Source organism: Callospermophilus lateralis, unplaced genomic scaffold (assembly GCF_048772815.1).
Source record: "Callospermophilus lateralis isolate mCalLat2 unplaced genomic scaffold, mCalLat2.hap1 Scaffold_397, whole genome shotgun sequence".
Taxonomy (NCBI): Eukaryota; Metazoa; Chordata; class Mammalia; order Rodentia; family Sciuridae; genus Callospermophilus; species Callospermophilus lateralis.
This window is the reverse complement of record NW_027514351.1, coordinates 953,368-980,121: the sequence shown is the minus strand read 5'-3', so window position 1 is coordinate 980,121 and position 26,754 is coordinate 953,368.

The following is a 26,754-nucleotide window of genomic DNA, read 5'->3' as shown; positions in this document are numbered from 1 at the left end:
TTTGCCTTATATAAGGTTGGAGTTATAAATCTAGTCAAATTTTAATTGTAATATTGTCCATGTGTTTTTAAACTTAACAAATATGTGAATTCTTGTTTCCCTTTTCTGTAGCCTATTCACACATGTATATTTATATGCATATATAGAATCCTACCAGGTATCACACGTACATTTTTGTGAGGTGGCTGTCTTGGCAGATACAAATTGTGAGAAGAGTTCACTCCTCCTAAATGCTTTTGGAAATGAAAATTCAACCTATAGGAGAGCGTCCTATTAGAAAAACATTATATATAAACTCATGTTTAGTAAAATAAATATTTTTTGCATTTGTGGATGATATATATTTACTGATGAATTTCGATTGGCATTTATATTGGTACTTTTTAATGTCTGTGAGTGTTGTGTGTGTGTGTGTGTGTGTGTGTATATATATATATATATAGATAGATATATATATATAGATATAGATATAGATATATAGATATAAATATAGATATACTCTCCAAATTTTTCAAAGTATGAAATATATGTGTCTTATTTTGCACTTCCTAAATTTTTCATATTCATGAATGTGGATTTATAATTATCTTTTCACAAGATTATTCTCAGAAACATTCATATACCCTACGAGACTCTTACCACTAATACTAATATAATGGAGAAAAAGAACCCAAACAGAATAGATACAAGCATTTCAGAAGAGACATGGTGTATAGTTGGACTTGCCTTTTGCATAATATAAGGTAGGAGTTATAAATCTATTCAATTTATTGAAATAATTTTCCATGTGTTATTTTTTTTGACACAACACAAAATTTAATCTTTGAAAAATAAATAAAATTGACACTTCCTTAACCAAGCTAATGAAGAAAAAAAACCTCAAATTACTAAAATTAAGGATCATAAAGGAACTTTTACAGAGTACACAACTAAAATACAGAGAATAATTGAAAACTAATTTGAAAATTTATAGTCTAATAAATTAAAATACCATGATGACATCAATAAAATTTTAGAGATATACCCAAACTTAATTAGTAGGACGTGAACAATTTAAACAAATCAATTTCAAGCAATGAAATAGAAGTTGCTGTCAACAGCCTACCAATCAAGCAAAGCCCAGGAACAGACAGATTCTCAGCCATGTTCTACAAGAGCTTCAAAGAAGCATTCATCACAATACTCCTCAAATTATTCCATAAAATAGAAAAGGATGGAACTCCTCCAAACTCATTCCATGAGGCTATTATCACTCACATACCAAAATCAGACAAAGACACATCAAGGAAAGAAATCTTCAGAGCAATATTCCTGACAAAGATATATACAAAAATTCTCAATAAAATTCTTTTTTTTAAGCCAAAGTTAATCAAAAGGGATAAAGAGGGACACTACACACTATTCCATGTGTTTTTAAAGTTAAGAAATATATGAATTCCTGTCTCACTTTCTCTGTAGCCTATTAAGCACATGTATTTTTATATGCACAAATAGAATCCTACCTGGTTTCACACGTACATTCTTGTAAGGTGGCTGACTTGGCAGATACTATTTGTGAGAAGAGATCACTCTTCCTAAACGCTGTTGGTACAGAAAATTCAACCCATGGGTGAGCTTCCTAGATGAACAACATTATACATACATCCATGTTCAGTAAAATGAATATTTTGGGATATGCGGATGAGTTATTTTTCATGATGAATTTCGATTGACATATATATTGCGACATTATAATGTGTGTGTGTTTGTCTCTCTCTCTCTCTCTCTCTCTCTCTCTCTCTCTATATATATATATATATATATATATATATATACATATATAGTCTCCAGATTTTCCAAAATATGAAATATATATCTTCTTATACACCACCTGAATTCATTCATATTCATATATGTGGATTTATAATCAACTTTTAACAAGTTTATTCTCAGAAATATACATCCACTGAAATACATATTTGTTTCCTAGTACTGAAAACTAAATTCAGGGAAGGGTTCTTACAAATCCTAATATTTCTAGACTAACTGACCAAGTTTAACATCAATGCAAATACATTCCTATTGGATATGATGTGTTTTTTAAAGTTCATTTTTATTCAAACTTGGTGCGTTATTATTTATTCAGTTTATGGACATCATAAAATATATCCTTTCATTCACAAGTTCACAAATTTATAAATATTTGGTTTACTTTCAATCACTTCCTCCTTTGGAACACATATATTCCTCTATGTTTCTTGACTGGTCTTTTCACTAGACTTCTTTCTAAACACATTATTTTCGATTCCATTATCATTTTTGAAGCAAAACACACACTATTCATGATAAACGGTAACCCTAATAATACCATTAGATATATAACTTGTTGGAATGAATGTACATATATCAATATATGATTTCGTCTATATTTTCAGATATTAAAACAATCCATTATGTAAATTTGGAACCAGTCACATAATTTTTTCACAGTATGGTCTATTAATGCATCATCTCTATATTCATCAACACAGGGTAAACCTCTTAGTATCCCCAGTACTAATTTATATGTTTTCAAAATATTGCTCCCAGAAAAGGTGGAAGAAATACTCATGTCACCTGATCTACATATACATATTATCACAGTAATATTCTGGACACAAAATGCAAAGGTCACCATTATGATTGCAATAAAGCCTCAATGGAATGTGAACATGGATTACTAAAAACATCCATGTCCAGTTTGCCTAATGCTCTCAAATGTCAATCCAATTGGTGACTACATTTTTGTTTCTTTTTAAGATTATGTATTCAACCTCAACCCTGTTGAAAATGTCAAATCTTATCACTCACGTTATACTTTGCCTGATTTCCTAATGTCTCTATTGATGTCTGCCTTCCTACATATTTTTCCCAGTTCATCATTGTGCCCAACTTTTCACATATGGTGCCATTTATATTCACTCTCTAACCGAAACCTATTGCTAAAGAACTTTTGGTCCAAATCCTAGACTCACTCTTCCTCCTAAACCTACTGACTATCTTTCTAATCCTACACACTATCCCTTTTTCACTGGATGTTCTCTTCTACATTCAATCATCTGAGGTACAGGGTCTTATGCCATTGTATATCGATTTGCATCGACCTCGGTGCAAAACATTACTCAAGCTAAGGATCCCAATCAAGAGCCCAAATCCTTGTGGGCTTCAAATATTACCTAGATTTCTGTTTTCATACTTATATTTTACCTCTATATTCTTATAAATATTGCTGGTTCCCAATACCATTATTCATCCAGCAGAATGATTCCTAAGCCAAATGGAACATGCTATTAACCCTAACCATACAATGTTCCCTCAATCTCACTTTACAGAAGAGCAGGGATAAAGTTGATATTACAATACAGGAAGTTAGGAGATCTTCCACCTGTTGAGTACCTCAAAATCCATGCAGAAATAATCCCTGGAGAAGATGTTGGCAGCTATGAAAGACCTGAGAGAACAAAAGTCATATTCCATGGCAAACAACATGGTCAGGATGAAAGGATGTGTCTGAGTCAGCCTCTCTATTCTTAATGCAGGGAAGATGGACCAAAGCAGGCCTGTGTGGAGAGCTGTTCCCAGGTGACTATGGTTTCTATACCATTCTAACATGTGAAAGTATCACAGGAAGTAGGGCAGCCTCCATGTCAGGAGACACTAGGATGCAACTGTTAGGACAAAGTAGTGGCCAAGACAGGGACCTCATTTATTTCCTGAAGGTAGTGACCTCACCTCATTTCCTTGGCGATGGAACTCTCTGAATTTTGTGATCCAGGAAGCCAGGCACCAGAGCCAGTCCAAGTCCCAGTCGCAGTGGGCTCACTTGTTTGGATTTACTAAGGACAGAGTCAGTCTTTCTTGGTACCTACTGATGTAAGGGTTGCCAAATACTAAGAAAGCTCTGAAGAGGGGTCTTTCCTGAGAGGACAGGAATTGGCTCACCACTGCCTCCTGACAACTTCACAGAGTTGACCAAGGAGACCAGATCTGAGACAGAAAGGCCATTTGTGGGGAACATCGTATGGCCTACCAGTCAGAGGACACTCCAGATAGTGACAGACCTACTTGGGGGAAGGAGTTGCATTTGTGGGTGTTGGTTTGTGTTTGTGGTTTTTTTCCATGTTCTGAGAATAGGTAAAAAAGGAGGTTTGTTTGGATTGGAGTGGACTGTTTCCAGTAAGTCATTTGACAAGGAGACTGTTTCTATGTCCATGTATCCCACTGTGTTTTTCTTTGTGGATATTAGAAAAAAATAGCTCATTGGGTGTGTCCTGTCTAGTAGAAAGCTTCCCAGCATGCATCCTTTCCAATTAATGAATGGACTGAGGCTTGCCTTATCCATGGGCAACACCTGCTATCTACCTAATTTTCCATTTTTTCATGAATTCTGGCCACTCTCAAGATTAGTATCATGTATTTTTGTACAAGATATGTACCACCTCCAAGCTCTGTGACATGGCCATGTACTGGATAGCTGAAGGGAATGGCGAGCAACTCAGAAAACTCACATATTAGAGTAGCAAGGAAAGTCTCCGTGGAGAAACCCTGCTTGGGGCCTTTTGATTACCTATTGTTCTGTTGCTCTGAATGTCAGAAAGGTCTTTGCCTCAGGCCACCCCTTTGTGAAGCCTGAAGAAAACAGTTTTCAAATGGAAATGAATGGGCATCACCTGTGGCTCTTTGCTTCATTGCTTTGGAAATGGATGTATCTGAATCAGCCTCTTGGCCCTGTGTGAGCCTGTGGTTTAGATTTTCAGCACCTGATGAATCTAAAGAAAGATCCCATGTGGGCATCCAAAACCTAAATGGAAAAAAGATCAGTCATTGTGGATGAAGCCTCTCGACTTCCTCTGTAAGATTCCTGACCTCCATCAAGTGAGAATAGGGATCATTTGTGTCAAATAAGTTCTTCAAAGGGCTGCAGAGGGGAGACAATAGGTGCTTGGGTTTTCTTATAACTCCTATTCACACTAAAAATCTATACCCCACAGTCAGTAGGCCTCAAATTTGAGAAGTGGAGTAGTATTAACGGCAGGCCTATTTGATCACTTCTGGTTCACACTAAGGTTGTCCAGGCCACCCTGACTTTTGGCAAATGAGGGACAAGGGAGATTATTTTTGACACTGTCTTGGGCTGTGCCCCTCATGGAAACCTCCAGCTAGAGGTTATGATTAGTGTCTATATAAAAAGATGAAGAGGGCCATGTGAGAGTGTTTTGGTTTTAATTGTCATCATTTGTGTGGCAATTTGAAGAGATGCCTGGGTCCACCTGGGCTTGAACTCTGTTGTGATTCCCCTTAGAGACTGAGTTGTGTAACTGACCTCAGAGAAGTATTGCCATGAATTGTGTTGGGATTTCAGGAGGCCACACATGAGATTCACCATTGGAATCTGAGATCTTGGCCCAGGGTGACTTTACACAGAGCACTGGGAATCTAAGCCAGGATATCACAAGATTTTATTCTGAAAGATTCCAGCCATAGTTAAAACACCAACAGGGAATCTTTAGATCACTTATAAGCAAATTAAAAAACAAAATTTTTTAACAAGAGTAAAAATACTTAGTTAATGTAATGCTACGCTGAATTTTTTGGGTGAGTTTTACTTTATATTCCCTGTTTGAGATCCTAGTAAACTTGAGAGAAAAAAAAAAAAAAGAAAAAAACAAAACTTTTGAACATAACTTTAAATGAAATAAAATCTGACCTACTGCTTTCGTAGTCATTCTCACATGTAGTAAGATGGGACACAGAGCCTTATCTCAGGTAAGACAGGGCTCTTTATAAATCATAAGTGTTTTAGTTCTAAAGCTGATCTTCGTTTTTTAATATCCTTTTACAAAGTTTACATAAATTGTTTGAGGTCACATGAACATTAGCTAACACCATATAATATCACTTTTGAAACATGAATTAAAGAATGGCTGAATGTTTTTAACATTCAAATTGATTAGGCTCTCATTAATTTAAAAATACATTTAAATTGTTGCACAATGTAAAGTGTAACATAAAACTTTACATATCTTATTGATAACAGGTAAATAAATCCCCAATATATATTTTATTTACCATACAACTTCAGAACACCAGCTTGATATAATGCTCTTTTAATGTTTCTACCTTATCGAGTTGTATAACTGGAAGATATGAGCACATTAATAGCATCACAGTTACATTGATGTTTCTACATTAACCAAGTTTATCTTTTAAAGAAATGGCAGTACAGTGCTCTAAAATAACAGTTCTGTTTTAAACAGTTGTTTAATTTTTATGGTTGCTTGCTCTGGAAAAAATAAGACTTAATAAACACAATGTTATGAGTAATCTTATGTTTTAAGAAATTTTTGTCTCTTTAACACATGACTGATTTTTACAATCTTACACAGACTTTAGTAGAAAGTCTGTATAAGATTGTAAACATTTTATACAGATTTTGTACTAAAAATTGATAGACCTTAGTATATCAATCAGATATCAAACAAAAACACTCATGAATGAGTAAATCCAAATCAAATTTACTTTACTTTTTAATCAAAATATTAGACAAATGTATTGAACAGTGTAAACCATTTTTTGGTTGAAGGAAAAGTCCTAGAACAAAGTCATATAGACCTTTGGTAGACAATAATATTTTATTAGATTTTTGAACACCTAGAAAAACTTATAGGCATAAATTTGAAGACATTTATATTTATCTGTTTATCCAATCTAAATTGAAACATTTAAACCACGTGAATTAAAGATCTGTGGTCCACTTTTTAAAATTTGTTTTTATGAGCGCTTTTTTATATGAGTGCTCCTTATATATGTTAATTTGTGTATCATTTGAATGATATACGGACATATGTGTATATATATATATATATATATATATATATATATATATATATATATATATATATAGAAAGAGAGAGAGAGAGAGAGAGAGAGAGAGAGAGAGACATAAAACACATAACAAAAGTGTGCACACCTAATAATAGTGAAGGCCTTGTAGCTTTTCACAGGTGAAATCACCATTGCAATGTTTTTAAAACTCCACAGTTGGTCAAAGATAAAACTGATCAGAAAAACATTAACCTAGGTCTGTAGGATCAAAATCATAAACTCAAAAAAAAAAAAAGAATCTAAGAAAAAATTATGAGTCCTAGAAAAAATGACTGGCCGGTAATTAGTAAATACCATACAATTTACCATTTTTTTCCCTTAGGCCTCAGATCAGTCTCCTACTGAGCTTACAGGAGACTTTCATTTGCATTTCAACAGAAGTCCTGGCTGAGGTCTGGAAGGAGCAGGAAAAAACTGCTATTCTGAGCAGACACCTCAGGCCTAAGGCATTTTAACCATAATTTTCTGGTTAGGATGTTGAAAATTATGCTACAAGTTTAAGATACAATTCACAAAATTTTATATCTTTACATCTTGTTTTGTCAACAGATATCATACTATGATTTACTATCCTTGTCCAAATTAATGCACTGGTAAACACAGTGACATTTTCCCAGGCTACCCAATTCAGAATTGGAGAAAAAAAGACTGCATGATTGGGAAGTTTCTTGCCAACTTGGAAGTAGAGTTCTTTAGTTTTCCATCCTAAGTATTTAAGTTCTCTGGCATGAATTATCTGAAATCAAAAACTAAACAATTACCTAAACCCGACTTTTAACTGCAATATTGTGCAATGCTTCAAAAAACGCATTCAGACACCAGATTTTTACAATAAAACATCATCATTTAGACACACATTCAGCTAAGATCATTCTCAAGAAACAATTTATAATATAAACACATTATTGCACATGTCTTAAAGTGCCAAAAACAAAGGCACAAGACAGACAGAAAGGAACTCCAGAATATGGCTGACAGACAGAAGCCTTTAAAACAGAGCAGATAAGAGAAAAATCTCCTGCACCAGTGGCACCACAGATGTCCCCACAAGGGGACCAGATGTTTTCACAGAGAAGCTACCTGAAATGTAAAATCAAGGGTCTCCATGGTGACTTTACTGCATTTAGTGTCCCCTTTTTATTTTTCTTTTTTAAAAGAAGACAGAGGTGTCATAATTCTTACAGTGCAGGGAAGGAAGGAGGGAATTCCCTGAAGCAACAGGGCTTTGGCAGTTGCTGGGGTCCCTCAGTCCCTCCTTTTACTTACAGGATTAGCTCTTCTGTTTCGGGTCCACTCCAAGCATGCACCATCTCCTAACATTTCAGTCGTCAGCTCTCAAAAAGTTCTGGGACGGGGCCGGGTATCAAAATTTGTAACTTAAAGTTCGGTTTCTGACCCTGAAGCAAATTAATGCTAATTTAATAATGAGGACAGGGTTTTGAGAAAAAGAAAATGGAGGTTTATTGCTTTGCTAACAAAGGAAAAACAAGGGGACTCTGCCAAAAGGTTGTGACTCTCATGATCTGGAGGGACAAGGGATTTTAAAGAGTTTCACTTGTTAACCTGGGGTATACTCAGTTCTTCGTTCCCCAGCAGTCATTGCCCTGTGTAGTGGGTGTGCTCCAGGCAGCCAGCTAGGGGCTTCTTTCTTCCTGCTTAACAAAGGTGGGTAAAGTTCATCACAGTTCCTTAAAACACAGTCGAAAGGGTGTCAGGCTTACTTGCTTTGTTACACTTTTTCACGTCCAATATCCTTAAAATTTTACCACAGAAATCAAACAAAAAAACGCACAAAAAAAAACAACAAAAAACATATAGACCACAGAACAAAACACAGAAAAAAAGAATGCTGGTGCCGAAACAGAAAAACAGAGGAGCAATGCAACATCTTGCTAAAGCTCCAGGGTAGGAGCGTGTGTGTGCCCATCGGCACCTCTCTACCCTTCCAGAGGAATTCCCTACAGAACAGAACAGAGGACAGCATGATTCTCATTACTGTCCTGGACAGGAGTGTATGTGAGCCTCCCCAGGCCACCTCTCTGTCATCAGAAGAGATCTCCCTTAACCAGATATCAGATGTTATAAAGGCGCCACTTACCTATGGAGGCCTCCTCCACCAGGGGCTTGATAATAGTTTTAGTGTGGTGGTTCACTGCAGTGCTCCCCAGACTGACGGCTCACTCCAAGGCCTTGGAACATCTCAAGTTGTGCACCTCCTAGAGTGGTTCTCCAGCCCAGTGCCCTGGAGGGAAGGCCAGCTTCAGAATTTTCAGCAGTTTGGTTTTGTGATCTGCTCGGGCAGGGTCATCTCACTGGGGAACTCCAAAATTTTGGACTAGGATGCAAGAAAAGACCACTGACTCCAATTAAAATCAAATTAAGGCAAGCTTATTATTTCAACAGGCTGGGCTGCCTCTCCTTCCCAAAATGGCGGGAACAAGACAGCAACCCCTCCTTTCCTACAGCCCAGCTATATAGCCCAGAAAGTTACACAAACGGGTGGTTACAGATAACAAAACTTTGAAAGCATCACACTAATGGTAGTTTACATTTTTTTTTTTTTGCTGGCCCCAATATCAGAAATAATGAGGACCATTAGGGCCTCAGAGAGGGTTGTTGTCTGGCCAGGGAAGGCCAATATTTATGAGGTGTCACTAAAGTTTCAGAAAGTACTGTTATCTGGTCAGAGAGCCAGGTGTGGATGAGTTCAAGGCACGGGCAGGCGTTCCAAGCAGGTTCAGAATTTGCAGTAATTTAGAGTAAAGCCAAAATTATCTTTTCACGGCTTTGTGGCAAGATGGTTCCCAATTTTAATAAAAAATCAGGTTGGGTCTATCAAGCCTCTCCCTTACTTTTGGAAACTCCTCTGCAAACTCCAATGTTGTGAACTCCCGAGCATTTTAATTCCAGATATGTATTCACAGAATTTCTAACTCTTCTATTCCAATTGTGTCTTTCTTGGGGCGAAGGTAATATCAAGTCATTGTTCTGGATGAGAGTGGAAATATTTTTGTGTAGCACATATTTGCATACACATTTAGGAGATCACTCCTCCTAAACACTGTTGGAACAGAAAATTCAAACTATGGGGGAGCTTCTTAGTTGAACAACATTATTCATGAATCCAAGTTCATTAAACAAATAGTTTTGGATCAGTGGATGATATACATTTCAAGATGAATTTCAATTGGCATATACTATGCTACATTTTAATGTCTGTGTGTGTTTTTTGTTTATAATGTTTTGCGATTTATATGGATTTAAAATCAAGTTTCCACAAGATTATTCTCAGAATATTCATCCACCTGAAATACATATTTGTTTCCTAGTACTGAAAACTAACTTCAGTAAATGGTGCATAAAAATCCTAATATGTCTACAGTAACTGACCCAGATTAATATCAATGCAAGTAGATTCCTAGGGGACATGATGTGTATTTTGATGTTCATTTTTATTCAACACTGCTACATTACTATTTCTGCAGCTTATGCACATCATACTGTATATATTTCATTCAAAAGTTCGCAAATTTATATGCATGTGTTTCACATTCAATCACTTCCTGCTTCAGAACACATGAATTCCTCCAGGTTTCTTGACTATTCTTTTCATGATACTTCTTTCCAAACACATTATTTTTGATTTCCATAATCACGTTTGAAGCAAAACTCACACACTTTTCAGGATAAAATATAACCCTAATATTACCATTAGATGTATAAGTGGTTGGAATGAATGATTGCATATCAATATGAGATTTCTTTTATATTTTCAGATATCAATTCAATCCATTATTTAAAGTGGAACCAGTTATATTATTTATACACAGTATGGTCTATTCATGCATAATCTGCATATTCATAGACACAGGGTACACCTATTTGTACCCCAAATACTAAATTATACATCTACAAAACATTGCTCCAGAAACGGTGGAAGAAATATTCATGTCACCTGATCTACACATACATTTTATCACAATAATATTCTGGACACAAAATGCAATGGTCACACTTATGATTTTAAAAAAGCCTAAATGGAAAGTGAACATGGATTACAAAAAAACATCCAAGTCCTGGTTAACTAATGCTCTCGAATTCAATCCTATTTGTGACAACATATTTGTTTCTTCCTAAGATTATATATTCAAACTCAACCCTGTTGAAAATGTCTAAACCAATTACACACTTTATACTTTTGCTGATTTCCTAATGTCTCTATTTATGTCTGCTTTCCTACATATTTTCCCCTGTTCATCATTGTGACTGACTCTTCACATGTGCTGACATTTACATTCACTCTCTACCCGAAACCCTATTTGTAAAGAACTTTTGGTCCAAATCCTATACTCACTCTTCTTTATAAACCTGCTGACTACCTTGGTAATCCTACGGACTATTCCTTTATGACTAGATGTTCTGTTTGTTATTCAATCATCCGAGGTACAAGATCCAATTTCATTGTATATTGACTTATCTGAGACATCTGTGCAGAATATAATTCAAAGCTAAGTATCCCACTCAAGGGCCCAATGCCCTACTTGGCTTCAAATCTTCCCTAGATTTCTGTTATATTTTACCTATATATTCTTGTAAATATCACAGTTTTCCAATACCATTATTCATCCAGCAGAATGATTGCTAACCAAAATTGAACATATTATTAACCCTAACCATACACTGTTCCCTCAATCTAACTTTAGAGCAGTGCAGGGACAGAGTTGGTCTTACAAAAGAGGAATGTTGGGGATCTTCCACCTGCTGAGAATATCAAAGATCCATGCAGAAATGATCCCCGAAGAAGATGTAGACTGCTATGAAGGACCTGAGAGAGCAAAAGTTAGCTTCCATGGCAAACAACCTGGTCACTATGAAGGGATGTATCTGAATAAGCCTCTCTCTTTTTAATATAGAGCAAATGGACCAAACCAGGCCTGTGTGGAGATCTTTTCCCCGGTACCAATGGTTGATATACCATTCTAACTTGTGAAAGTGTCACAGGAAGTAGGGGCAGCCTCCATCTCATGGGACCCTTGGAAGCAACTGTTAGGACAAAGTGGTTGCCAAGGCTGTGAGCTCATTCACTTCATGAAGGAAGTGACCTACCTCACTTTCTTGGTGATGGAACTCTCTGAACTTGGGATCCCTGAAAACAGGCAGCCAGAGTCAGGCCCAATAACAGTCACAGAAGTCTCACTTTTTGGATTTACCAAGGAGAGAGTCAATCTTTCTTGGTATCTACAGTTGTGAGGATGGCCAAATGCCAGGAAAGATCTGAATTGGGGTCTTTCCTGAGAAAGCAGGTATTGGCTCACCGCTGGCTCCTGACAACTTCACAGAGTGGGCCAAGGAGTCCAGATTTGAGAATAGAGAAGCCATTTCGGGGGAACATAGTATGGCCCACAAGGCAGAGGACACTCTTGATAGTCACAGACCCTCTTGGGGGAAAAAGGTGCCTTTGTGGGAATGAGTGTGTGTATGTGGTTTTGTCTCATGCTCTGAGAATAGGTAGGAAAGGCGGTTTCTTTGATTTAGAATGGACTGTTTCTAGTAAGTCATTTGACAAAGCAAGTGTTTCTATGTCTGTGTATCCAACTGTGTCCATGGTTGTAGACATTACAAAAGAAAATGCATCAATGGATGTGTCCTGTCTAGGAGAAAGCTTCCCCACATTCATCCTGCCCAATTTATGAAAGGACGGAGGCTTGCCTTATTGATGGGCAAGACCTGCTGTCTTCCTAAGTTTCTGTTTTCTTCTTGAATTCTGGCCACTCTCCAGAATAGACTCATGGTTTTGTGACCAAGATATGTAGCACCTCAAAGCTCTGTGACATGGCCGTGTACTGGATAGCTGAAGGGAATGGCGAGAATCTCAGGAAACTCAGATATCTGTGTGATCATGAGTGTCTCAGTGGAGAATCCCTGCTTTGGGCCTTTGCTTACCTATTGTTCTGTAGCACTGAATGTCAGGAAGGTCTTTGCCTAAGGCACCACTTTGTGAAACCTGAATAAAACAGTTTTCTAATGGAAATGAATGAGCATCACCTGTCTCTCTTTGAGTAATTGCTTTTGAAAGGGATGTGTCTGAGCCAGTCTGTTGGCTGTGTGTGAGGCTGTGGCTTGCATTCTCAGCACCTGATGGATCTAAAGAAAGATGCCATGTGTGCATCCAAAACCAAAATGGCCAAAAGAGCAGTCATTGTGGATAAAATCTCTTGCCTTCCTCTGTAAGGTTCCTGACCTCTATCAAGTGAGAATAGGAATCCTTTGGGTCAAATGACTTCTTCAAAGCCCTGCGGAGGCTAGCCAATAGGTGCTTGGGTTTTCTCATGACCCCAATGCACATAAAGAATCTAAACCCCACAGTCAGTAGGCCTCAAATTGGAGAAGCTGAGCAGTATTAATGGTAGGCCTTTTTGATCACTTCTGGTTCACAGAAGGGGTGTCCAGGCCACTCTGACTTTATGGAAATGACGAGCAAGAGTGCGTATTTTGGACACTGTCTTGTCCTGCGCTCCTCATAGAAACCTCCAGCTAGAGGTTATGATGAGTGTCTATATGGAAGAAGATGAGAGCCATGTGGGACTATTTTGGTTTTAATTGTGGTCATTTGTGTGGCAGTTGGAAGAGATGACTGGGTCCACCTGGGTTTGAACTCTGGTGTGAATCCCCTTAGAGACTGAGTTCTGGAAGTGACCTCAGAGAAGTATTGCCATGAATCGAGTTGGGATTTTAGGAAGCCATGCATGAGAGTCGCCCTTATAAACTTAGATCAAGGTCCAGGGTGGCTTTCCACAGAGCACTGGGAATCTCAGCCAAATTATCCCATGATTTTATTCTTAAAGACTTGGCAGCCATACTTGAGAGTCAAAACACACATGGAACTCATATTGTAGACCTCAATAGGCCTGGCTTCATGTAACCTTTTGGCCACTCTATGGGAAGCGTTGCCTATGAAAGTTCTCCAGAGTTTCACTGAAATGAGCTTCCTCAACATTTAATGGTTCTTGAAAGCCACAGTGCCTCCCAACTACATCCTTGAAAAATGGCTAGATAAATACTTTGAAATTTTTGAAATTCCCATGACCAGGTGGCACTGGAGTATCTTTGGATGTCCTGCTGCTGATCATGAGTGTACCAGAGAGTGCCTTGATTGACTGGAATTTATAAAAATAATGTAGAACAGAGATGGTAGTAAGTTGGAGCCTGCTGAGTAGTGGGCCTAGAGTAGTGGTAGCCACGTGTGTGATAAAACATCTGTGGTGGGTCCATGTGATTAGCCCATTTGCTTCCAAATGGCTTGTGACTGACATGGTGCAGCCAGCAGACCCTTATTTGTAAAGGCATCTTTTTATTTGGAGAGCTTTCAAGGTAATGATCAGAATCAGGTTGATATGGTCAAGGGTGCAAGCTATGTGAGAAAGAAGCCTGGTTGTTTCATTCTCCTGCAGACCCTAACCCACCACACGTGACAGAACTCCCTCTAGCACTGTGTCCCAGTTGAACTTGTTGTTCAAAAAGCCCAGTGCAGCAGCAAGAACCAAAAGCCCCAGTGCAGCAGCAAGAACCACCACAAAAATTTGAGGAGGACCAAATGGCTTCACAGTCCACACGGGATGAAACTTAGCCTCCAGTGGCCACACTTTACCTACAAAGAGAGAATACAGCACTGCTGCCTCAGGTTCATTTGAAAATAAGAATCCATGTTCTCCAGGTCATATAGATGCAGACCCAGCTTTGATGGTCTCACTACAAAAGAAGCTAAAACTCCTTAATACAACATATATTTCAAGTGCCCAGCTTCAGAGGCAGTTTCTCAAGAAGTCTTTAGGCCAGCAGAGCTCAATGTTTGTGGAGTGTTTACCATGTCCCTTACTTTTGGAAACTGCTCTACCACCTCCAAGGTTGTGAACTCCTGAGCATATTCCATTCCAGATTTGCATTCACAGATTTTCTAACTCTTCTCCTCTAATTGTGTCTTACCTGGGGTGAAGGTAATGTCAAGGCATTGTTGTGGATGAGAGTGGGAAGATTTTTGTGTAGCACATATTTGCATACACATTGGATTCATTTTCCAATTTCTCATTAAAAATACTGAATCCCTGACACTAACCCATACCCTACTAGACTCTGACTACTAATCCTAATATGATGGAGAAAAATAACCCAAACAGAATAGAAATACAAGCAGTACAGAGAAGGCATGGTGTATAGTTGGACTTGCCTTTTGCATTATGTAGGGTAGGTGTTATAAATCTAGATAATTTTTAATTGAAATAGTTATCCATGTGTTTTTAAAGTTAACAAATATGTGAATTTCTATCTCCCTTTCTCTGTAGCCTATTCAGCAAATGTATTTTTATATGCACATATAGAATCCTAGCTGGTATCACATGTACATACTTGTTTGGAGGCTGACGTGGCAGATAAAAATTATGAGAAGAGATAACTCCTCGTAAATGCTGTTGGATCTTAAAATTCAACCTATGGGTGATCTTCCTAGTTGAACAACATTATTCATAAATCCATGTTCAGTAAAATTAATATTTTTGGATCAGTGGACGATATATATTTCACCATGAATTTCGATTGGCATATATACTGCTACTCTTTAATGTCTCTGTGTGTTTTGTGTTTGTGTGTGTATATATATATATATATATATATATATATATATATATATATATATACAATCTCCAGATTTTTTAAAATATAAAATATATGTGTCTTATTATACACTCCCTAAATACATTCATATTCATGTATGTGGATTTATAATCAAATTTTTACAAGATTATTCTCAGAAATATTCATCCCCCTGAAACACATATTTGTTTACTAGTACTGAAAACTAACTTCAATGAAAGGTGCATACAAATCCTAATATTTCTGCAGTAACTTACCCAGGTTAATATCAATGCAAGTAGATTCCTATGGGACATGATGTGTATTTTGACATTCATTTTTATTCAACACTGGTACAGTACTATTTTTTCAGTTTATGCACATCAAAGGATAAATGTTTCATCCAAAATTTCAAAATTTAAAACTTTTGATTCACTTTCAATCACTTCCTGCTTCAGAACACATGTATTCCTCCATGTTTCTTGACTGGTCTTTCATGAGACTTCTTTGCAAACACATTATTTCCGATTTGCATAATCAATTTTGAAGCAAAACTCACACACTCTTCATGATCAACCATAACACTAATATTACCATTAGATGTACAACTGGTTGTAATGAATGTATGTATGCCAATATCAATATAAGATTTCCTGTATATTTTCAGATATCAATTTATTCCAATTCCAATTTCTAATGTTGGGTCCAGTTATATTATTTATTCACAGTTTGGTCTATTCATTCATCATCTCTATATTCATCAAAACAGGGTACACCTATTTTTTTCCCCAATACTAATTTATAGGTTGTAAAAATATTGCTCCCCATAATGGTGGAAGAAATACTCATATCACCTGATCTACATATACATTTTTATCACAGTAATATTCTGGACACAAATGTAAAGGTAACACTTATGATTGTACCAAAACCTAAATTGAACGTGAATATATATTACTAAAACCATCCATGTCCAGGTCGCCTAATGCTCTCAAATTTCAATCCTATTGGTGACTACATATTTGTTTCTTCTAATATCATATATTCAACCTCAACCCTGTTGAAAATGTCTAATCCTGTTACTCACTTTATACTTTGCCTGATTTCCTAATGTCTCTATTTTATATCTGCTTTCCTACATATTTTCCCCAGTTCATCATTGTGACTGACTCTTCATATGTGCTGATATTTTCATTCAGTCTCTAAACGAAACCCTATTGCTAAAGAACTATATTTCCAACTCAAAGACTCACTCTTCAACCTAAACCTACTATTTTCCTAATCCTACTGACTATCCCTTTTTGACTGGATGTTCTCTTCGACATTCAGGCATCTGAGGTACTAGGTTTTATTCCATTGTATGTAGATTTACCTGCGACCACATTGCAGAATGTAATTCAAAGCTAAATATCATAATCAAGCGCCCAATGCCCTTCCTGGCTTCAAATCTTACCTAGATTTCTCTTTTCATACTTATATTTCAAATACATATTCTTATAAATATTTCAGGTTCCCAATACCATTATTCATCCAGCAGAATGATTCCTAACACAAATAAAACATGTTGTTAACCCTAACCATACACTGTTCAGTCAATCTAAATTTACAGAGGGAAGGGACAGAGTTGGTCTTACAGTAAAGAAATGTAGGGGGTCTTCCACCTACTGAGACCCTCAAAGTTCCATGCTGAAATGATCACTGGAGAATATATACGCAGCTATGAAGGACCTGAGAGAGCAAAAGTCATGTTCAATGGCAAACAACCTGGTCAGGATGAAGGTTTCTGTCTGAATCAGCCTCTCTATTCTTAATGTAGAGAAGATGGACCAAACCAGGCCTGTGTGGGTAGCTGTTCCCGGGTGCCTATGGTTGATATAAGATTCTAACTTGTGAAAGTGTCACAGGAATTAGGGACAGCCTCCTTTTCATGTGAGACTTGGAAGCCACTGGTTGGACAAAGTGATTGCCAAGGCAGTGACCTCATTCAGTTCCTGAAGGAAGTGACCTCACATCACTTCCTTAGTGAAGGAAATCTCAGAACTTGAGATTCATGAAGCCAGGCACCCAGAGTCAGTCCCAGTCCCAGTCCCAGTGGTCTCACTTGTTTGGATTTACCAAGGACAGAGTAAGTCTTTCTTGGTACCTATTGATGTGAGGATTGCAAAATGCCAGTAAAGCTCTGAAGAGGGGCCTTTCCTGAGAAAGCAGGTAGTGGCTCACCTCTGGGTCCTGACACCTTCACAGAGTTGGCCAAGGAGACCAGATCTGAGACATTTCAGGCCATTTAGGGGGAAAATAATATGGCCCACCAGTCAGAGGACACTCCGGATAGTAACAGACCTTCTTGGGGGAAGGAGCTGCCTTTGTGGGTGTTGGTTTGTGGTTTTGTCTCATTTTCTGAGAATAGGTAGGCAAGGCGCTTTATGTGCTGTGGAATGAACTGTTTATTGTAAGTCATTTGACAAGGCGAGTGTTTCTATGTCTGTTTACCTCACTGTGTCCGTGGTTGTACTCATTAGAAAAAAAGAATGCATCAATGGATGTGTCCTGTCTAGTAGAAAGCTTCCCAGAATTCATCCTGCCCAATTTATGAATGGAGTTCAGATTGCCTTATCAATGGGTAACACCTGCAATCTTCCTAAGTTACAGTTTTCTTCCAGAATTCTGGCCCCTCTCCAGAATAGTCTCATGGTTTTGTCTCTAAGGTATGTACCACCTCCAAGCTCTGTGACATGGCCATGTACTGGATAGCTCAAGTGAATTGTGAGCATCTCAGAAAAATCAGAAATATGTGTGACCACTAAATCTCAGTGGAGAAACCCTGCTTTGGGCCTTTTTTTTTTTAATTAATTTTTATTGTAGGTTGTTCAAAACATTACATAGTTCTTGATATATCATATTTCACACTTTGATTCAAGTGGGATATGTACTCCTTTTGCCTACCTATTATTCTGTTGCTATGAATGTCACGAAGTTCTTTGCCTCGGGCCACCAATTTGTGAAGCCTGAAGAAAACAGTTTTCAAATGGAAATGAATGGGCATCACCTAGGGCTCTTTGCTTAATTGCTTTGGAAAGGGGTGTGTCTGAATCAGCCTCTTGGCCCTGTGTGAGGCTGTGGCTTAGATTCTCAGCACCTGATGGATCTAAAGAAAGATCCCATGGATGCATACAGAACCAAAATAGCCAAAAGAGCTGTCATTGTGGATGAAGACTCTCGCCTTCCTTTCAAAGGTTCCTGACATCTATCAAGTGAGAATAGGGATCCTTTGGGTCAAGTGAGTTATTCAAAGCCCTGCAGAGGCTAGCCCATACGTGCTTGGGTGTTCTCATTACTCCAATTCACATAAAGAATCTAAACCCCACAGTCAGTAGGCCTCAAATTGGAGAAGCCAAGCAGTATTAATGGCAGACCTATTTGATCACTCCTCGTTCACAGTCAGGGTTTCCAGGCCACACTGATTTTAGACAAATCGGGGGAAAGGTAGGTTATTTTGGACATTGTCTTGGTCTGTGTCCCTCATGGAAAACTCCATCCAGAGGTTATGATGAGGGTCTACATGGAAGAAGATAAGGGCCATGTGGGAGAATTTTGTTTTTAATTGTGGTAAGTTGTGTGGCAGTTGGAAGAGATGCCTGGGTTTACCTGGGCTTTAACTCTGGTGTGATTCCCCTTAGAGTCTGAGTTCTGGAACTGACCTCAGAGAAGCATTGTCATCAATTGTGTTTGAATTTTACTAGGCCATGCATGAGAGTTGCCCTTGGAACCTGAGATCTAGCCCAGAGTGGCTTTCCACAGAGCACTGGGAATCTCAGCCAGGATATCACATGATTTTATTCTGAAAGACTTTGCAGCCACAGTTGAGTCAAAACACGCATGGACCTCACATTGTAGACCTCAATGGGCCTGGCTTCATGTGACCTTTTGGCTACTCTTTGGGAAGCCTTGCCTGTGAGTGTTCTCTAGAGCTTTCATTGAAATGAGCTTCCTCAACATTTAATGGTTCCTGAATGAATTGAAACCCCCAGAGCCTCCAACTTCATCCTTGACAAATGGCTTGATAAATACCATGAAATTTTTGAAATTCCCATGACCAGGTGGCACTGGAGAACTTTTGGATGTCCTGTTGCTGATGATGAGTGTACCAGACAGTGCCTTGATTTACTGGGTTTCATGAAATTTGTGTAGAACAGTGATGCCAGTAAGTTGGATCCTGCTCATTAGTGGGCCTAGAGCAGTGGTGTGAAGGTGTGTGATAAAACATGTGTGGTGGTGACATGTGGATCTGCCATTGGCTTCCCAAAGGCTTGTGACTGACATGGTACAGCCAGCAGACCCTTCTATGCAAAGGTGTTTTTTATATAGAGAGGTTTCAGGGCAATGTTCAGAATCAGGTTGCTATGGAAATGGGGGCAACTTATGTGGAATTGAATCCTGGTTGGTGCATTCTCATGCAGACCGTGACCCTCCACACGGGACAGAACTCTCTCCAGCACTGTGTCCCAGTTTAGCTCCTTGTATTTCATGAAGCAAATACCAAACTCCCAGTGCACCTGTGAGAAACACCACGAAAATTGGAGAACGACCAAATGGCTTCACAGTCCACACGTGGAGACACTTACAACCCAGTGACCATAGTTAAACTACAAAGAGAGTATTCAGCATGGCTGCCTCATGTTCATTGGAAAATTAGAAACAATATCCTCCAGGTCACATTGTTGCACACCCAGATTTGATGGTCTCCCAAAAAAGGAAGCTAAAGCTCCTAACAACAACATATATTTTTAAGTGCCCAACCTCAGAGGAAGTTTCTCAAGAAGTCTTTACACCAGCAGAGCTCCATGTTTGAGAAATGTTTACCCTGTCCCTTACTTTTGAAAACTCCTCTACCACCTCGGAGGTTGTGAACTCCTGAGCATTTTTCATTCCTGATATATATTCACAGATTTTCTAACTTTTCTCCTCTAATTGTGTCTTACTCGGAACAAAGGCAATGTCAAGGCAATGTTCTGGATGAGAGTGTGAACATTTTTTTGTAGCACATATTTACATACACATTGCATTCATTTTACAATTTTCCATTCAAAATACTGAATCTCTGACATGAACCCATACCCTACTAGACTCTGACTACTACTCCTAATATGATGGAGAAAAATAACACAAACAGAATAGGAATACAAGCAGTTAGGAGAAATCATAGTGTATAGTTGTACTTGTATTTTGCATGATTAATGGTAGGTGTTATAAATCTAGTCAATATTTAATTTAAATAGTTCTCCATGTGTTTTTAAGGTTAACAAATATGTGAATTCCTGTCTCCCTTTCTCTGTATCCTATTTAGCACATGTACTTTTAAATGCACATATAGAATCATACCTGGTATCACATGTACATTTTTGTGAGGTGGCTGATTTGGCAAATACAATTTGTGAGAAGTGGTCACTCCTCTTAAACGCTGTTGGAACTGAAAATTCAACCTATAGGTGAGCTTCCTAGTTGAACAACATTATACATAAATCCATGTTCAATTAAAGAAATATTTTTGCATCTGTGGATGATATATATATCATGATAAATTTCGATTGGCATATATATTGCTAATTTAATGTCTGTGTGTGTGTGTATTTTGTGTGTGTGTGTGTATGTGTGTGTGTGTGTGTATATATATATATATATACATATATATATATATATATATATATATATATATATATATATATATGTATATATACTCTCCAGAAATATATGTGTCTTATATACACTCTCTAAATTCATTCATGTTCATGTATATGGATTTATAATCAACTTTTCACAAGATTTTTCACAGAAATATTCATCCACCTGAAATACATATTTGTTTCCAGTACTTAAAACTAACTTCAGTTTATTTTGCATACAAATACTATTATTTTTACAGTAACTGACCCAGTTTAACATCAATGCAAGTAGATTCCAGTGGGACATGATGTGTATTTTGAAGGTCATTTTTATTCAGCACTGGTACAATACTATTTCTTCAATTTATGCACATGATAGGATATATATTCCATCCACAAGTTAGCAAACTTATAGGCAGTTGTTTCACTTTCATCACTTCCTGCTTCAGAACACATAAATTCCTCTAGGTTTCTTGACTGGGCTTTTCATGAGACTTCTTTCCAAACACATTATTTTTAATTTCCATGATCACTTTTGAAGCAAAACTCACACACTCTTCATGATAAACCATAATCCTAATATTACCATTAGATGTATTAGTGGTTGAAATGAATGTATGTATATCAATATAAGATTTCCTGTATATTTTCAGATATCAATGGAATCCATTATTTAAATTTGGAACCCATTGTATTATTTATTCACATTATGGTCTATTCATGCATTATCTCTATATTCAGAGTCACAGGATATACCTATTTGTACCCCCAATACTAATTTATACATCTTCAAAATATTGCTCCCAGAAATGGTGGAAGAAATACTCACGTCACCTTATCTACATATACATTTTATCACAGTAATATTCTGGACACAAAAAGCAAAGATGACACTTATTATTTTACCAATGTAAAGGTCAGGCGAGTGTCGGAGGAAGAGACTACCAGAGACTGTCTCATGCAACAGCCAAGGATTTATGGGGGTCCAGCATGCTGGGGTCAGAGCTCCCTTGAATAGAGCACAGAGTCCTGAGAACAGCTTAAGCAGAGCTTATATACTTTCCTTGGAGAGGGCAGATAGGAAAGTTTATTGATGGGTCAGGGCGAGTGGGCGGTTTGCGTCCAAATGGGTGAGGAAGTACATTCTGCAGTTTTGCAGTTGGGTACAGCACTTTCAGGGAACTAGATTAGCAAACAGTTCTCAAGACATCAACAGTGTTTTGTTAAGCATACCGAAAAACTGGAAGTGACAAGTACCTATTTTATTAACCTTTCATTCCCCACTTCTTCTTTTGGTTACTTTTAATCATAAAAATGATCATTGGGGGTGTCACATTTTATGTTTACTACTGTGGTATATTGTTTTCTGATTACCATAAGTTTAACTTGTCCAATTTGAGCATGGAGAAAGGAAACTACACGGTTGATCAAACAGGGTTCTACAATTACCAATAATATGAGGATTATTAATGGACCGGCCAGGGCTGATGAAAATGTAGTTAATGAGGGGGCTTTGTGAACCAAGACTCAAACCACCTTTTTTGGGCCTCTCTCTCTTGTTGATGCTCTTCAAGGCATCTTCTTAATTTAATCATAGATTCTTTTACAACTCCAGTATGGTCGGCATAAAAACAACATTCTTCCCTCAATGCAGGACGAAGGCCCCTTCTCTCATGAAGAGGAGGTCCAACCCTCGACTGTTCTGTAAAATAACTTCAGAGAGAGAGGTTAAAGATTCGTGTAAAGCTGTGAAGGAGGTTTTTAATATCTTTAAGTTTTGGTCTATTACTGCTTCTAATTGGGTCATTTGTTGTGTCCCATGGACCAGGGCAGTGGTTCCTGTGCCCACCCCTGCAGCAACTCCTATTCATAATAGGATGACTAAAGTGAGGGATACAGGTTCCTGGCAGAACCGGGTTGTTTGCCCCCCTATTTGATATTTAAATGTACCTGCGTCATGATAGAGCACTCTGGAAAACATCTGCACCATTACATAATTAATCACATCTGTTGACCATTTTATGAAAACATAAACAATGTTTAAGTGTATAGAATTGTACTGCTGTAGAGATGGACAAGGCAAGGTACCTAAGATAGCACAGAAGACAGGGAAACAGTCTTATTTGGTTGCATCCGGATTTAGAGGGCATTGCTTCTGTTGTAATCAATTAATCCCTGAACCCAAAGTTTAGGTTGTTTCAGAATTTTGTACCCAGCATGTAAGGGAAGGGGCTCAGAAGTTCACAGTCTGCAGAAGTTCACAAAAAGCAGTTTTTGTTTCTGTTTTTTTTTTTCCTCTGTTCTGGGAAAGTTAACTTCTTAAGGACACCTGGGAGGGGGAGAGCTTTTTTCTTCTTTTTTTTCTTTTCCTCCCTGCCAGCTGTTACCATGGAGCCCAGTTGGTAACTTCTATATCTTAGAAATGTAGCCATCTCTATGAAGCCCAAGCTCTAGGGCAGAGGCCTTCTTCATATATTTTGTTAAAAACTACTAAGGGGGTGTCTAGCTTAGGAGTGCTGATTTTTCCAGCCAGTGGCCAAGTAGAACAGAGCAACACGAATAGAGGAAGTTTATCTACATTGAACTCTTTTATAGGAACTGTGTTGCTGAAAGGCTTAAAGTCAGCCATGGTGAAGACTTCTGGAGAAGGTCATTTAAGACTTTTCTGTGGGCCTGATACAGAGGGGAAGACAGGGAAGGCAGGGGATGAGAGCAGCTCCGTGGATCTGAGGATGAGGAAAAAGAGATATAAAAGAATTATGGGAAAGGGGTTTGGGATTTTCCTGGCAACAAAACTTGAGCAGTAGAACAGGTAGAGCAGAGGGGAAGACGGGAGTGAGTATCCCAAAAAGCCTGTGAGGGGCTTTAAATTCTTAGTAACCTGTTTTCAGTGATGACAAAGCAACTTTAAAGGCCATTTTAATTACATCTTTGATAGGCGTCTGAGGGCACTCCTTAGCTGGTTTGAGCTTTGGGTTAGCTGGTAAGAGGACCTGGTGGGACCCGGTGTGGGCACTGACAGGAGGAGAGAGGAGTGAGTGGGTGGAAGGGTACCTCAGTACCTGCAAGCTCAGCAAGGGGCAATGGTCTGAGAACCAACGGAAATTTGGGTTTTTGATCTAGTAACTGGAGCTGAGAAATCAGGTTGCTGATGTGGGAGTGACAGCAGAGAGTCTGGGGCAGAAGGCTGCGGGTGAGTATCTATTGGAGAAGCATAGTTCAGGATTTGAGCATAGGAGGGAAAAGGCCTACACGTAGGGGAATTTCCTTCCACACTTTTGAGCACTTGTCGAAGTTGAAAAGGTCACGCAAAATTTGAGGATCTAGAGACCCTTCTGGTGGCCATCGGTTTTTGTTATCTAACTGGTAATATGGCCAATGCTGTGTACTGAATTTGATGAGGAGTTTTGCTTCCACCAGGTAGCCCCTGTATCCTCACATCCCCATTATTTACAGAAGAAGTTGGCTTTTCCCCCACACAGTCGTGGCTGTTTTTGGCTTTGGTAGTCCGCCAGGCAAACATAGTAATCTAGGCTAGCCAACCTGCATCTGGCTCGCGTGTCCCTACATCCATAATGTTTGTTTCCATTATCTATTGTATGGAAAGTATTTAATGGAATTTTTGGGGATCCTCTTCATCAGGGATTTCCCAATAGGAAAGACGTATAGCCAGCTGACAAATTTCTTGGTGGAGAGATGGCCACCAGGTCCCTAAGTGGGCTGTATGTGCGATAGACCATACTTCTTGTCTAGTAGGATTTGTGATCAGCCATCGCTGCTGAACGGGTTGATGAGGGTTAGGACTACTGGTGACCAATTGGAGAGTCTATAGTCTTATTCACATGGTGAATATACAATTTGAAAATGTTACCAGTCTTTTTCATTTTTCAGCCAGATTCTGGACAGGGCACAGGCTTGAGATGAGAATTAGGAACCAGGAAGTGATTCCGTCTAACTTTAGCACTGTAGGTGTTATAAGTAGCACCTGGTATGGTCCTGTCCAGCCAGGTTCCAGGGATGACACCTGATGTTGTCTTATGTAGACAAAGTCTCTTACTTGATATAGATGTGGAGTACCCTCTTCAGCAGGTTGGTAGGCAGTGGCCAGCTGTTTCCACAGGTATTGCTGAGTTCCTTCCAGAACTTTAAGTCTGTCAAGCAAGGTGGTGTGGAAGGGATCGTTAGATCTTTGAGTTAGGGTTAGGTCCCTTACTGGAGATGGGGCCCCATAGAGAATTTCATAGGGGGTGAGGTTACACAAAGAAACAGAGGGAGTATTTCTTGCATGAAATAGTGCATAAGGCAGGAGCATAGTCCAATCTTTTATGCTACTCTTTAAGCTTAATTCCGTTTAGGTCTCTTTAATGGTTCTATTTAATTTTTTTACCTGTCCTGAACTCTGGGGTCTATAAGCACAATGTAACTTCCAATTAATCCCCAGGGTCCTGGCTAACCCCTGAGTTACCTGGGCCATGAACGCTGGTCAATTATCAGACCCTATTACCTTAGGCAGGCCGTACCTTGGAAAAATATCTTTCAGGATCTTCTTGACCACCATTTGCGCCTTTTTTTTTGGGGGGGGAGGCTTCAATCCATCCTGAAATATATCTACAAAGAGTAGGAGATATTTAAGTCCATACCATGCTTGCTTAATTTCAGTAAAGTCCACTTCCCAGAATTGTCCTGGTCTGGTTCCTCGTAGGTGCTTTCCTGCAGGAAAGTTGGAAGGGTAAGCATTAACCTATTGACAGACCCGACAGGCTTTTTTTTACCTGTTCAGTTATTTCCTTTCACTGTGAGTCGGTTAGTGGAAAACTCTGTTCTTGATCCTTCAGGAATGCCTGCAATTTCTTTGAACCAAGGTGAGTGAACTGATGTACATTTTTAACGTAGTGTAGGGCTTTCTGAAATTTCAGGCTTTGCTCAGTGAAGTTGAGGAGTACAGTGTCAGTGTCCTTAGATATTATCAAAAGCTTGCTGGATCTCAGGGGTCCATTAGAATTGGGCATCTCCTTTAACAGCGGGTGTAAATGAGAAGTTAAGGACCCAAACACAGGAATCCTTAACCTGCAAAACCCAGCAGTCCCAAGAAACTCTCTGTGTTGTCTGCTGTTAGATGGGGGTGGTTTCTGCACAACCGTTTGATTTCTGGGCTCAGTGAGCCATCGTTTACTGCCCCTAAAGGAATAGCCCAGGAAGATTACTTCTTGCTGGCAAATTTGGGCCTTTTAGGAAGAAGCTCTATACCCGAGTTGAGGAAGCTCACATAATACTGCTTGGGTCCCAGATTCACAGATATCCTTGGTGTTGGGTGCCAGTAGCAGGTCATCCACGTATTGAAGCTGGGTGACTTCGGGGTGCGTAGTTCTGAAGCTGTTGAGATCTCTTTGGAGGGCTTCATCAAAGAGAGTGGGGGAGTTTTTCAACCATTTTGGGGAGTCTAGTCCAAGTTAGTTGACCACACGTTCCAGTTTCTGGGTCTACCCACTAGCAAGCAAACAGCAACTGACTATATTTATGCAGAGGCAAGCAAAAGAAAGCATCTTTTAAGTCCAGAACAGTATAC